The sequence below is a fragment of the Scyliorhinus torazame genome, chromosome 13, assembly GCF_047496885.1.
Source record: "Scyliorhinus torazame isolate Kashiwa2021f chromosome 13, sScyTor2.1, whole genome shotgun sequence".
Lineage (NCBI taxonomy): Eukaryota > Metazoa > Chordata > Chondrichthyes > Carcharhiniformes > Scyliorhinidae > Scyliorhinus > Scyliorhinus torazame.
The window spans coordinates 197,990,184-198,005,980 of record NC_092719.1 but is presented as its reverse complement, the minus strand read 5'-3'; the positions used below and the strand labels follow the sequence as shown (position 1 = coordinate 198,005,980).

The following is a 15,797-nucleotide window of genomic DNA, read 5'->3' as shown; positions in this document are numbered from 1 at the left end:
GCCAGGATAATTTGCCTCAGGAATTTGAAAAGAACCCAATGGTTAAAAGAATGGGGCTACTGTAATTTGCGCAACCAGAGACGTAGCTGCAGGATTCACTGAAACCCAAATCGAAATCGTCACTGGTTAAATCACTCCAAGACCTCCCCACAAAATGCTCGTCTTAACAAAATACCCCCAAGAGAATTTATTTTAAACAGGATGTTCTTCTGATTCTGCTCCAGAGCACAAGGCCTTGTGTTCCATCGCGGAAAGAAGAATAGGCTACGCCTACTTCACCCAAAAATAATATTTCATAGAATCTATACAGTGGAGAATGAGGCCATTTGGCCCATCCAGTCTGCACCGACCCTCTGAAAGAGCCCCCCACCTAGGCACACTCCCCCGTCCGTGTCTGCCTGAATGTTATCCAAAGCTGCTGTCAGCCAGCATGGGCTATTTGATCAACATAGGGGCTGCACACCTGACCTCTTACAAAGGAGGGAAGATGTTGATAAAGCAGCTGAAGATGGTGGTCAAAGAATGCAGCATATCATCCCACACTAGAATTAGACTCCCCCCTCCAAAGAAAAGAGAGATATACCACTTCATTACATGTAGAATAATTCCAGGTGAGAGGAAAAACTACCATGGAACCTAACAGGAAGAGGTGGCAGCCTGACGATGCTGACTCTCAAAGGAATAACAATTAGACTTCTTCCCTGGTCCTTCCCCCGCCTGGCCCTCCAAAATGTTTCCTTTTTCAGCAGAGATCCAAATCCCACTTGAAATAAGCCAACAATCCCCAGTTAGCTTTGTCAGTACGTTGTGTGAAGGAAAGATAGTGCCAGCGTTTCTGCACAGCACTGTGAATGCAAAAACGATGTCTTCATCGCCACATTAATATTTTAAGCACCGATATTAAAACAGGTTTACAAGCTGACATGAGGCACACTTTCAAAATTGCATTGTGCTTTCATGCAAGTCTACATCAGTTACCTTCCACTTTTGTTCTCAACCCCGCCCCCATTCAAACTGATTCTTGCCCTTTGACAAAACACCGGGATTTTCATTTGGAAACCTATGCACACACTATGGCCAAAGAACAACCACACCTCTTTTTAAACTTTGCACATACAAGCCTCATTTCCAGAACACTTTGTGCTTGCTGGGACCTGAAGGCAGATTCGGTTCGGCAAAGTGGGGCTGAATAAAGTTTCAAATTAGCAAGTGAGAGCGAGCTCACGAAACATGCTGGTTTAGCACAGTGGGCTAAACAGCTGGCTTGGAATGCAGAACAATGCCAGCAGCGCGGGTTCAATTCCCGTACCGGCCTCCCCGAACAGGCGCCGGAATGTGGCGACTAGGGGCTTTTCACAGTAACTTCATTTAAGCCTACTTGTGACAATAAGCGATTATTATTTTTCATTATTATGATGTTGCGTGTGGCATTAGCTGCAGGCCAAACCAACCGGTGCTCATTTATTTCCTTAAACGTCGATGTGGGGAGCTCTTTAAACCTTTACGGGCTGGATTAGTCAGCCGTGCCCGCCGCAAGATCGCCGCGGACGGGGATCATGTAAAGATCCGTTGACCTCGGACTGGAATTTCTGGTCAGCGGGTGGGACCGGCAGAAGAATCCCGCCCTGTTTCCACAGATCCACACTGAATTTATATTCTATGATAACGGCAGGCGCTGAAACAAATTGGAAAGACTAGTTGCCTACGAGTAATCTTTCCATTCTTGTTAAAAACTTTTACTCCAGCAGACAGAGCAAAAGACATTTCAGTCATTGCCTGGTCTGTCCCCTGAAGAGAAAACATTTAATGGCCAAATAAATACAGAGTTAAATCGAGGCCCGTGAATCACTTTCTGGTAAACTTTGCCACTCAGCTGGGAACAGACAAGATAACCAGAAATCAAATAACTTTCCTCATTTATAAATTGCAGCTCTCACAAGGATGCTCACCCCACACACTACCAAACTTTAAATAGGAGATAAAAGATGTAATTGTATAATTGCTGGAGTAATACAGCCTCTGTAACATACATGTAACACAGCAAGGAATCAAGAGGCCCATCCCCGGCATGCAAGGCCCAGTTCAGATTCTCTCGGCCTTCTTTAATCCTGCATTAATCATGGGAGCGTTGGTGATTAGGAGGCAGCATGGCATGGTGGCCATGGAGCCCGCGAGCGTGTCAGAGCTACACAGCTGAAACAATAGGACAAATGAAGCACTCTGGGCCTAATGACTTTCACTGAGAGGGGATGAACCACAGAGTAAAGGGGACTCCTCCCAACAGTACCCAAGATGTTTTTATCAGAGACTCAGTGCTTCAAACTGAATATTCAGAAACAGTATGGGATACGACAAATGACCAAGTGTTTAAGTTAAAAGGCAATGTTTTTTAACTAAATTAATTTTAAATGGGTTCCTGGTGACAAGTTGACCCTTGGAACTTCTCGCTCATTTTTGTGCCTTCTCCCAAAGGCACTGATGCACTCAAGAGATACTTCAGGGACAGCTGTCACTCCCATGAAAATCGTTCCGCTCCAAATTCAGACTTCCCGACGATGGGTGGGTAATTCTCTACGATTCCTCCATTTTAAAAAGGGAGACTCTTGGTTCTCCAGTTAACGGACACGATTTGTCCTCATTTATAATGCACTAGTTGTAATGAATGGAGAGGTATTGCCAAGCTCTGGCCTTACAGCTCTTTTTTTCCTCCAGAATACCTGAGGGAACATCATACTCTGTGGTAGATCAGTCGGTCTGTTGCCCTTTCAGCTCTGATATGGTCAAGAAAGCCTCTCTGCTACTTGTGGTGGTATGTATTAGGGGTAACATGGTACCTGTGAAGCCGAGAGGCTATTGGCTGACAGGTCCCGGGTCCTGGTTGGATCTGCCGACTTCTGGCTCCGCCCTGAAGGCGGAGTATAAGAGCTCGAGTTCTCCCCGCAGCCTCATTCTGTTACTGAGCTGCTGGGGAACAAGTCTCGCTTAATAAAGCCTAGATAGACTTCATCGCTTCCCGTCTCGCGTAAGTCATTGTGCGCAACACTACTCTCAAACCTTTGATCCTGCTAGTTTCAGTCAAGATCCCATTCATTCAAACCAGCTACAGCAGCAGCTACACACTCTCCCAACTGGAGTTAGAAGCTACACACTCTCACAACTGGAGTTAGATTATAAAGCAATTCTACACCACCCCAGCAGGTAGGAGCCTGTTCCATGACTGATTCACACAAAACTTGGTTCTGTACCAAACTCAATTAAAAACACAGAATTATCCTACCTTCTGCGTTGAATTTTGTCCGTGTTAAAAGGCGGAATGGAAAGTTCAAAGCCCCGAGCCATGCGGCAACATACAATCTATCCTATGATTTACTGCAATATCTATCACCGTGAACAAGGCAAGTATTAACACGTGGGAATTTTCATCCTGCAGCTCACAGTATAAAATGAAAGAAAAAAAAGTCTCCTGGGAGGCTGCGTAGTTGTGCCAATGATCTGAAGGAGGAGTTAACTGGGAATTCTACTGAAGCCCTGTGGGAGGGTTGGCAGAGATGTCGGCGATTTCACACAATGCAGCCCACTTATCATCTTAACAAGGCTCTAATCTGCTTCCCCATTTCAAGGCTTAATGCTTTCCAATCAAGGTCCATCAGGTTTTGATGGGGTAATTTCCTCGTCCCCCCCCCCCCCCCCCCATTACTGATAAGCATCAGCCATTGTTTTGATATTGGTCTCTGAACACGGCGGCACAGTGGTTAGCACTGCTGCTTCACAGCTCCAGGGTTCCAATTCCCGGCTTGGGCCACTGACTGTGTGGAGTCTGCATGTTCTCCCCGTGTCTGCGGAGGTTTACTCCGGGTGCTCCGGATTCCTCCCACAGTCCAAAGATGTGCACGTTAGGTGGATTGACCATGCTAAATTGCCCCAGTGTCCAAGAGGTTAGATGTGGTTACGGGAATAGAGTAGAGGTGTGGGCTTAAGTAGGGTGCTTTTTCCAAAGGCCGGCGCAGACTTGATGGGCCGAATGGCCACCTTCCGCACTGTAAATTCTATGATTCACACTCTGTGCACAACTATTCAGATTCTTCCCCATAAACCAGCCCCCCCCCCCCCCCCTCCAGATCATAATTAAATACCCAACAGATCGCAGTTGTATCTGAAACTCTGGACCATAGCATTCATCTGTCATGAAAAGCTTTTGCACACCACCACATACTCAAGCCGTTCTAAAGATTATTCTTTATGAAGCCTCTGGCTGACAGGAATTGAACTTCTATAGTCAAGCGGGATAGTAAAAACGCAGCTATTTCTAATAGTTTATGATGCCCACTCTCAATACACTGCTCTAGTCACAGCACATATTTACCCGAAATAGGCCTGCCAGTGAAAACACTTTTCCCTGAACGAGAAGGTTGATGCTGTTTCGCAGACGTCAAACACTGGATGTTAGGTTCCAGGGATGGCTGTTTCAATCGGCGATCTGCTTCAATGTTAAGTTTATTCCAATATTTGGCCTTCAATGCGACAAGCCCTGAAAATCCAATGTCGCCAAGGAAGGTTGTAGGAAAAGGCACCAGAAATGTGACCACCTTGTGGGACAGTTCTGGGTATTCAGAGAAATCTTTAGGCCAAAGGTCAGTCACGTAGCTGTGCTTCCTTCAAAACGGTCGTGACATCAGCAGGCATTTTCTTTCCAGTTAACGCCTCCCTATGGATGCTGCAGTGAATGGACCATGCTAGCGGAGCCATGGTCTAACATCACACGGGCCCCATCTGTGCTAACGCCTACACGTTTTGCCCAATCAATCTCATTTTGAGTTATGCAAGTGTTCGACATGTCAAAAATACCCTTTGCAGTTGAGCATACGGGCTACGATTTACAAAAGAGACAGCCCTCATGTTTCTCACCGTACATAGGTGAGCAGGTTTGCAATGTCCAGTGATTCATCCAGTTGAAATGCATAAAATCGACTTGCTGGCATTCTCAGTATTAGCGGATCACTCACATTGTGGGCAATCGCATGGATTCGGCATTGGACTGTTAGCTGACAATGAAACTTTGTTAATTTGCTTGCAGGCCATCTCTCCTAACACAACACCCAACATCTCCTTAGCCGCAGACAATAGCAACTCGTCCCTGATTGTGTCCAGCTTCCCGGTCTTTGCTCCGAGCAGAGCTACCCGATAAGGCCTCCACTGCCTTAGCATTAACACTGCCTGTGGATGTGCATTCCATCATTGTCATGCTACTCTGAAATTCTTTGAACTAGCTTTGAAAAAAAATTGATTGGCTTGGCTACGTATTCCCCACATCTAATCTCAAGATGGGTAAGCACGGTGGCACAGTGGTTAGCACTGTTGCCTCTCAGCACCCGGGTTAGATTCTGACCTTGGGTCACTGTCTGTATGGAGTTTGTACGTTGTCCCAGTGTCTGCGTGGGTTTCCTCCGGGTGCTCCGGTTTCTTCCCACAGTCCAAAGATACACAGATTAGATGGATTGGCCATGATAAATGGTCTCTCAGTGTCCAAAAGATTAGATGGGGTTACGGGGCAGTAGGCCTTGGTGGAGCGCTCTTTCGGAGAGTCGGTACAGAGTGGATGGGCGGAATGGCCTCCCTTCTGCACAATAGGGATATGATGATTCTATGATGGCAAAGATTAGCAGGCTTTAAGCATTCATTCATCAGAGCTTTTTAAAAATCATTTTTAGGGCATGTGGGCTTCGCTGGCTAGGCGAGCATTTGTTTCCCATAGCTTAATTCCCCTCGAGAAAAGCAGCTTAATTCCCCTCGAGAAAAGCGCTATGCTATTTAATTGTAGGGACTAACATAATACTGAAAATAATTCCGAAATAGTGTAACACGGATTAGTATGCTACATACAAGGAACCCGTTAATTTTTTTCTCCGTCAACATTTTTTTCACAACAGGCATTTTTCCCAACGGACACACAGACCACCTGCGGTACCCTTGCAGGCCACCAGTTGTCCACAGACCACAGACTGAGAACCACTGCAGTGGGTTTCCAACCCTACTGGAACGGCCAGAAACCAAGGAAATTGGTCGCCATTCTAATTCAATGCAACCCATCGGATCTGCACAGGTCCCATCTCCCCACAAATTTCCTAATGTATCAAGCATTTAAAACTTTTCCTCCTGCACCATCTTTGCAGCCACGCATTCACCTGCTCTATCCTCCGATTTCTATACTCAATTGCATATGGCACCGGAGGTGTGAGGTTCTGCTTGCTAATTTCCTCCCTAGCTCCCATATCCTGACTTCAGGACCACACCCACAATTTTAATTCTCTGCCGCTGTGCCTGCCCTACCCCGGGCAATGCATGACATTCCCGGCTGCCAAAGGATCTTCTGGCATCTGCAATGAGCTGGGACTGGCTAGAGGGCCATTGGAAAGTTGGGAATTGAGGGAGCCTCAGCAGTTAGGGAGAGTTGGGTTTGGGGAATGTGGGACTGAGGAGGACCAGGTTCAAGGGGATTGGGGTGGTGTGGGATGGGGTGCGGAGGCTGGCCATGAGGATATGCATGTCTTGAAGAGTGGCAGTCACAGAGGAGCAATAATGTAGTGAGGAGGAGCAGCCCGGGGAGAGGTGCAGCCAGCAGAGAGGCAAGTGCAAACTCAGCTCTTACTGTTTTGGGGCAAATAGTGAATGATTATTCCCACTACTGAGCGAATGGGAAATAAGAAGACCGTGACATAAGATTCGACTGTGAAGGCCGAGGAGAAAATTCTTGACCTAAGGATTGCTGGACCATAGGGCACTTCATCACATGTGGTTATTGTGAGGTAAAGGCCAAGACAGAATTCCAAAGGGAAAGGCACAAAAACTGTAGGGTAACCAACCTGAAGGTAAACACATTTCACATTTGGGGAAGACAGAAGACAGCGGTATGTCACTAGACTAGTAATCCAGAGGGCCTGACTAATCCCCGGGGACATGGGTTCAAATCCCACCATGGCAACTGGTGAAATTTAAATTCAACTAATTAAATCTGGAATAGAAAGCTAGTCTCAGTAATGATGACCATGAACTACCATTGATTGTCATAAACACCCAGCTGATTGATTTTGATTTGGTTTATCGTCACATGCACCGAAGTACAGTGAAAAGTATTTTTCCGCTGCCAAGGGAACGTACACAGTACGTACAAAGTAGACAAAAAAAAATTGACAAACGGTACATCAACAAACCGTGATTGGTTACAGTGCAAAACAAGGGGCCAAACAAAGCAAATACATGAGCAAGAGCAGAATAGGGCGTCGTGAATAGTGTTCTTACGGGGAACAGATCAGTCCGAGGGAGAGTCGTTGAGGAGTCTAGTAGCTGGGGTGAAGAAGCTGTTCCTATGTCTGGATGTGCGGGTCTTCACTTCGGTACCATATCCCTGATGGAAGGGTCTGGAAGAAGGCAATGCCTGGGTGCGAGGGGTCTCTGATAATGCTGTCTGCCTTCCTGAGGAAGCGGGAGGTGTAGACAGAATCAATGTGGGGGTGGCAAGCTTGTGTGATACGTTGGGCTGAGTTCACCACACTCTGCAGTTTCCTGTGATCTTGGACCGAGCAGTTGCCATACCAGGCTGCGATGCAGCCGGATAGGATGCTCCCTATCGCACGTCTGTAGAAGTTTGTCGTGCCAAATTTCTTTAGCTTCCGTAGGAGGTAGAGAAGTTGTTGGGCTTTCTTGACTGTTGCATCAATGTGAGTGGACAAGGACAGACTGTTGGTGATGGTGACCCCAGGAATGGGCAGCACGGTAGCATTGTGGATAGCACAATTGCTTCACAGCTCCAGTGGTCCCAGGTTCGATTCTGGCTTGGGTCACGATCTGTGTGGAGTTTGCACATCCTCCCCGTGTGTGCGTGGGTTTCCTCCGGGTGCTCCGGTTTCCTCCCACAGTCCAAAGATGGGCAGGTTAGGTGGATTGGCCATGATAAATTGCTCTTAGTGTCCAAAATTGCCCTTAGTGTTGGGTGGGGTTACTAGGATATGGGGATAGAGTGGAGGTGTTGACCTTGGGTAGGGTGCTCTTTCCAAGAGCCGGTGCAGACTCGATGGGCCGAATGGCCTCCTTCTGCACTGTAAATTCTATGATAATCTATGAAACTTAAAGCTATCGACCATCTCCACTTCGGAGCCATTGATGCAGATGGGAGTGTGTGTCGTGCTACGCTTCCTGAAGTCTATGATCAGTTCCTTGGCCTTTCCGACATTTAGAAAGAGGTTGTTTTCGGTACACCGTGCAACCAAGTGATTTATCTCCCTAATGTAGTCTGATTCGTCGTTGTTTGAGATACAACCCATCACAGTCGTATCATCCGCAAACGTATAGATTGAGGTGGAGTTAAATCTTGCCACACAGTCAAGTGTGTGGCAGGTTCGCTAATGTCCTGTAGGAAAGGAAATCTGCCATTCTCACCTGATCTGGCCTACTATATGTGACTCAAGATCCACAGCGATATTTTGATTCCTAACTGCCCTCTGAAATAGCCTTGTAAGCCAGCCAGTAAGTTTAAGGGTAATTAGGGATGGGCAACAGGTGCTGGCATTTCCAGCAATGCCCATATCCAATAAAAGAATAAAAATTTACATTGTAGAAGTCATGTGATAATTTTCTCAACGGCATCGCATGGAAGTGATGTTCAAGTGTCACATGGTCAACCCTTCTGGAATGTGTCCAAACAAAAGTTGGCAACTCTCCAATGCACACATCAGTGGGAGAGAACAACGTTGAAAGGTGAATGTGCGAATGCATAAAGAAATATTGTCCTTCAGAGCATGCAAGGAAAAATGTTACATCTTAACAAAAGTGGGCCTTCAGACTAAATTATGTATAAATCGTACGAGGAAAGGATTTTATGGAAATCATCCCCTGGATTGCCTCATGGCTCAGTGAGTTTATCCAGCAATAAGGGAGCAAAATAGATCTTGAAGATTCCAAGTTCTAACCCCAGTCCGTGTTGAGTTAGCTACCAGGGAAACAGTAGGATGAAATAACTGGTCTCAGCACCCGAGGTAGGGAAGGGAATAGTAGCACCAAAAAGCCAAGCTTCCCCGTTCTGAAGGTACCCAAATGTCTCACCTGCGCACAGGGAGCGATTAGGACTGTCTGCACATTGTGGTTAACCAGCTCACTACCGAGGCTCCCAGATCGACCCAGGCAGCTTGGGCAACATGCCACAGGGCAATTGGCATCCATTTAAGCATACCCCTGACAAAGAAGTCAAGAACCTCAGCACAGAACAGGTGGAGAAGAAATTGTGAGCAAACAAAATATGAATGAACCTCAAGAGGGTGGTGGCTGCAGGCCCATACTGTCCTATGTATTAATCAATTCTATACAGGGAATGTAGGCCGCTAGCCTTACTGTGTATGTACTGTTAAAAAAACAAGAACGTTTCAATTGACTCTCTTGTACAGAAATCGTTGGCAGGATTGAAGTTCCAGCCTCTGTTGACTTTATGCAACCTCAAGCACTAAGGAACATCATGAAACGTTCTTAAAATATCCTTCCATCATTGAACCAATTGTACGAGTTAAACAGTTTGAAAGGTCAGCCCTGATGTTGCTGCAATGATCAAATCAGTTCCACATGAAAGGTTCATTTAGAAGAATACTGGTCTTCCAACACCTCTCACTCAGGGACCACCTATTAATGGTCATTTTGTCACGTGAACGGATTTGAAGAAGGAGCTTTGGAAACTTTATTGCTCCCTTTACACACTCTTTTTTGAAATAAATTTAGAGTACCCAATTCATTTTTTCCAATTAAGGGGCAATTTAGAGTGTTCAATCCACCTACCTTGCACATCTTTGGGTTGTGGGGGCGAAACCCACGCAAACACGGGGAGAATGTGCAAACTCCACACGGACAGTGACCCAGAGCCGGGATCGAACTTGGGACCTCGGCACCGTGAGACTGCAGTGCTACCACTGCGCCACGGTGCTGCCTCCCTTTACACACTCTTTAACCATCAAGTAAAAACTTCCATTCAGGCAGACTGAGGTGATCCTCTCCAGGCAACCGTCGTCATGTCTTTGGGATTTGGCCTTCAGAAATAAGATGGTTCTGATCACATTCTCTCCCAGGAGCCTGTGCAAGTCAAGTTGCTGTCTTCCCCTCTCTGCTATTGCCCAGTTGCACAGCAACCCCCCTGCATAGCCAGCTGTAATGACCAAATGGTGAGAAATCGCAAACTCTTGATCACTTCTACATAGTGTCGCCACAGAAAGTGAGATTCCCTTGAATACAGAAGATTACGGGATAATCTAATTAAAATGTTTACGATCAATGGAATTGATAGGTCGTCCTGGGGCAACTAGTTACTAGAAGCGTTACTGGACCAACCATATAAATACAGTGGTTATAGGAGGTCGGTGGTTGGGAATTTTGCAGCAAGTAACTCACCACCTGACTCCTCACAGTCTATCCACCATCTGCAAGCCACAAGTTAGGACTCGTTTTGAAGACCCATGACACGCCTGCACACTTTTATTCCTTGCCGGTGGTTTGGAGGATGTGCCTCAAGGAAACCCACTCAGTCCCCATCGCTACCTCCATCAGAGGCTGCAAAATGATAATGGAAAAGCTATCGCTCCCCCCTCCCCCCCAGGTCTTATGCAGCCAGATCAAAACTTTTTCCCAATATTCCAAATGGTCCTCACCTTTTTTCTAGCAAACACTGATGCCCAAGAGGGACAAGGGCAGAAAATGCATGAGAACGCCGCCACTTTCACGTTCCTGTCCAAGAATCTGACCATGCTGAGATGGAACAACATCCCTGTTTCTTCCTTGTCGTCATTCCTCACAGCACTGTGGCTGTACCTACACCACACGGGTGCCAGCAGTTTAAGGGTGCTCACCTTGCCACAGAAGCTCACATCCCAAGATTGAATAAGTAAGAAATGTCTTCCTTTGGTGAGAGTCCAGGACAACGTTAATATCAGAGTTCGCCTCCCGGGGTGAGAGGGGGCGGAGAATGTCTGAGAGCACTTCTTCACATTAGGACTAATGGAAATTTTGAACTCTACCAAAAAGTTATTGTAGATGTGAGCGCATTCAACATTTTCTAATTGAAATTGTTATAACGCGCGTGGTAGCACAGTGGTTAGCACTATTGCTTCACAGCTCCAGGGTCCCGGGTTCAATTTCCGGCTTGGGTCACTGTCTGTGCGGAGTCTGCACGTTCTCCCAGTGTCTGCGTGGGTTTCCTCCGGGTGCTCTGGTTTCCTCCCACAAGTCCCGAAAGACGTGCTTTTGTTAGGTGAATTGGACATTCTGAATTCTCAGTGTACCCAAACAGGCGCCGGAACTGCTGCCCAGTTTGTGCATTCATATAGGCCTTAAGGGCAGACACAAACAAGGATCTATCTACTCTCATACATCTAAAAAGATCCTTCAATCCTTCCCCCCCCCTCCCCCCGCCATTTAACTCCTTCTTAAATAATTCTAGGGCTCGAGTCTCCACTCTAGCTCATTCCAAATGGATCACCGTTTGTTATATTCGGAATGTGCCACAAAAAGAGAAGGTATGGAGGTGCCACACACTTGGATTTCTTACAAACATGACGAGAGGTATATTAAGAGATCTTGCTCATACAGTCTAAGATGGAGAACTGAAGCCAGTGCAAACACTCTGCTGCGCCAGTACAGATCACAAGACTTTGCACCAGTGGGGATGTATTCTTTAATATATAGCAGCATCGTATCATCACAGATCACTGACTGAAGTATAGTACACTCAAACCAGGATGAGTTTCGCAAACATTTGAACAACTTGGGTTTAATACCAATCACTGCCACCAACCAAGCTCTTCAGCAGGGTCACTGTAGAAAAATAAGGGGCCACCAATTTAAGATGCAAGATGAGGTAGAATTCTAGGGGTCATGCGACTTTGGGGCTCATCCTGAAATGGCGCTGGAAGAAGAGCTTTTGAATATTTTTAAGGCAGAGGTGGAGAGATTCTTGGGTAAGCAAGAAGTGGGGGGGGGGGGGGGGGGGGGGTGATAGGTTATCAGGGGTAGGTGGGATGCAGATTTGAGATTACTATCAGATCAGCCATGATCTTATTAAATGGTGGAGCAGGTTCAAAGAGCCAAATGGCCTATGCCTGCTCCCTGTTTGTAGGTTTCCATGTACCACTTTAAGCCAGGCTGATAGCAAGTACATGTCATAACAGGCAAATTTTGTGGAAACGTCTGTACTAAACCAAACGGAGATTCGGAAGATTGCAGGCTCAGTCATTGGCATAAGTTAGAAGATCTTAGTCAAAGCTGTGCTGGGAGCTAGGCAATTGGTATTGACATTCTCAGACTAAGTAAAGGAGGAAAAACAAAAATCAGTGGATCACTCCCCAAGTTGAAATGGCCTGCCAAAGCTCAATAGCTGTGCTTGCAAAAAAATATCCATTGGAATCATCACCAGATTCACTTCAGAGTGAATCCTACTCTTGATTTAGAATGGTGAGAAATTTAGACAAAATATGAATTTGCTTTTATGCTAATGCAAATAAACACTGAAATGCCAACTGAGTGCATTGGAATCCAAAATGGACAACTTAAGTTAGAGTTTTGGTAAATTGGACCAGAACTGAGGGACTGATGCTGTGGGGGAGATGACAATGTTGATGTACAGAAATGTAAATTGGGGAATGGGAGGTTCACAGTATCGGGACGATAGATGGGTTTTTTTTTTTTCTGTTCTTGACGGGGGGACACTGAGAAATGTGGGTGCCGGAGGAAAAAGGGACAGAGGTGGGGGGGATGGGGAAGCTGCGCCATGGGGGGGCGGGGCTGATCCAGGAAAGCGCGGGTTTTTTCCCGTGCTAGGGAGATGATGGCGGGAAGATAGGCGCAAGGAGGATGAGAGTTCCACACACCATCAAGGAGAGAGCGGGGGAAGCCGGGGTCAGTTGGAGTCAGCTGACTTTCGGAAGTATTATGGGGGGAGTAACCATGCTAGATGGGGATCTAGCAGGGGGGGGGTCAACTGGGTTGCTGCTGCTGGGAGCGAGAGGGAGCTGGCAAGGGAAGAGGTGGCCGGGACGGGAGTGCGCCGCCTGGGGGATGGGAAGGTGCGCGGGACCTGGACATGGGACTGGCCTAGAGTAGGGGATGGCTAGTCGGCCGGGGGGGGGGGCAGGCAGCCCCCCAATCCGGCTGATCACGTGGAATGTGAGGGGCCTAAAAGAGCCGATTAAGAGGGCCCCGAGTGTTCGTGCACTTAAAAGGACTGAGGGCAGACGTGGTCATGCTTCAGGAGACGCATCTGAAGGTGGCGGATCAGGTTAGGTTAAGGAAAGGATGGGTGGGACAGGTATTCCACTGAGGGTTGGACGCGAAAAATAGAGTGGTGGCGATATTGGTGGGGAAATGGGTGTCGTTCGAGGCTAGGAATAGAGTGGTGGACAACGGTGGTAGATATGTGATGGTGAGTGGTAGATTGCAGGGAAGGGAGGTCGTGCTGGTAAATGTATATGCCCCGAACTGGGATGATGCGGGATTTATGAAGCGGATGCTGGGATGTATCCTGAACCTGGAGGTAGGAAGCCTGGTAATGGGGGTGGGATTTCAACACTGTGCTGGATCCAGGGTTAGATACCGGTCTATATCCAGGACCGGAAGAAGGCCGGCAGCGGCCAAGGTGCTCAGGGGATTTATGGAGTAAATGGGGGGAGTGGATCCGTGGAGATTTGCAAGGCCGTTGGCCAAAGAGTTTTCCTTTTTCTCCCATGTTCATAAGGTTTACTCCCGGATAGATTTCTTTGTTTTGAGCAGAGCACTGATTTCAAGGGTGGCAGGAACGGAGTATTCGGCCATAGCCGTTTCAGATCATGCCCCGCACTGGGTGGATCTGGAACTAAGAGAGGAGAGGGAACAGCGCCCACTCTGGCGACGGGGTGTGGGACTATTGGCGGATTAGGGGGTCTGTGGAAGGGTGCGGGGATGTATTGAGAGGTACCTGGAGGCCAATAATGATGGTGAGATCCAGGTGGGGGTAGTATGGGAAGCGCTGAAGGCGGTGGTTAGGGGAGAGCTGATCTCCATTAGAGCTCACAAGGGGAAACAAGAGGGCAAAGAAAGGGAGAGATTAGTGGGGGAGATTTTGAGGGTGGATAAAAGATATGCGGAGGCCCCGGACGAAGGACTATATAGAGAGAGGCGAAGACTTCAGACGGCGTTTGACCTGCTGACCACAGGGAAGGCAGAGGCACAGTGGAGGAAGGCACAGGGGATAAGATACGAATATGGGGAAAAGGCGAGCCGGCTGCTGGCCCACCAGCTTCGTAAGAGGATAGCGGCGAGGGAAATAGGGGGTGTTAGAGATGGAACGGGAATTACGGTGCGGAGTGCAGGGAAGGTAAATGAGGTGTTTAAGACCTTTTATGAAAGGCTATATAGGTCCCAACCACCGGAGGGAAAAGAGGGGATGCAACAGTTCTTGGACCAACTAAGGTTCCCGAGGGTGGAGGAGCAGGAGGTGGCAGGTCTGGGGCCGCCAATCGGGGTGGACGAGGTGACTAAAGGACTGGGGACCATGCAGGCAGGGAAGGCCCCGGGACCAGATGGGTTCCCGGTGGAATTTTGTAGGAAATATGTGGACTTGGTGGCCCCGCTGCTGGCGAGAACCTTTAACGAGGCCAGAGAAGCGGGGACTCTACCCCCGACAATGTCGGAGGCGACGATATCACTAATCCTGAAGCGGGATAAAGATTCGCTGCAATGTGGGTCATATAGGCCTATCTCGCCCCTGAATGTAGACACCAAGTTGCTGGCAAAAGTGCTAGCGACGAGGATCGAGGATTGTGTCCCGGGGGTGGTGCACGAAGACCAGACAGGGCTTGTAAAGGGGAGACAATTGAATGTCAAAGTGCGACGGCGGTTGGGGGTGATAATGATGCCCCCAGCGGAGGGGGAGGCAGAGATAGTGGTAGCAATGGATGCAGAGAAGGCATTTGATAGGGTAGAGTGGGAGTATTTATGGGAGGTGTTGAGGAGGTTTGGGTTCGGGGAGGGGTTTGTCAGTTGGGTTAAACTCCTATATGGGGCCCCAGTGGCAAGTGTAGTCACAAATCGGCAGAGATCGGAGTATTTTCGGTTACATAGCGGAACAAGGCAGGGGTGCCCCCTGTCCCCATTACTGTTCGCGCTGGCAATTGAACCACTGGCCATAGCGTTGAGAGACTCCAGGAAATGGAGGGGCGTGGTTAGAGGGGGAGAGGAACACCGAGCGTCACTCTACGCAGATGACCTACTGCTGTATGTGGCGGATCCTGTGGAGGGGATGACAGAGGTTATGCAGATATTGAGGGAGTTTGGAGATTTTTCGGGATATAGGCTTAACATGGGGAAGAGAGCTTTTCGTAGTACACCCCGGGGACCAGGGAAGAGGGATTGACGACCTGCCGTTAAGGAGAGCGGAAAGGAGCTTCCGATATTTGAGGATTCAGGTAGCCAGGAGCTGGGGAACTTTACACAAACTCAATCTGACGCGGCTGGTGGAGCAGATGGAGGAGGATTTCAAGAGGTGGGATATGCTGTCGCTCTCACTGGCGGGCAGAGTGCAGGCGGTCAAGATGATGGTCCTCCCAAGGTTTCTTTTTGTGTTTCAATGTCTCCCCATTTTGATCAGTAAGGCCTTTTTCAAGAAAATAGATAGGAGTGTTATGAGTTTCGTGTGGGTGGGGAAGACCCCGAGGGTAAGGATGGGGTTCCTGCAGCGCAGCAGGGACAGAGGGGGACTGGCGGTGCCAAGTCTGGACGATTATTACTGGGCCGCCAAC

The 15,797-nt window shown here is 48.0% G+C and overlaps 1 protein-coding gene across 6 annotated transcripts in view; it reads right to left on the bottom strand.

The window, feature by feature from the left end:
• Positions 1–15,797, bottom strand: part of plxnb1b (plexin b1b) — a 323,503-nt gene that overhangs the window by 169,933 nt on the left and 137,773 nt on the right. Inside the window, exon 1 of one of the 6 annotated variants that reach the window (XM_072472815.1) lies at positions 3,278–3,297. The exons of the other annotated variants lie outside the window; for them this stretch is intronic. The gene's annotated coding sequence lies outside the window, so the exon portion shown is untranslated. Of the gene's footprint in view, positions 1–3,277; positions 3,298–15,797 lie in introns of those variants that run through there. 6 annotated transcript variants of the gene reach the window in all.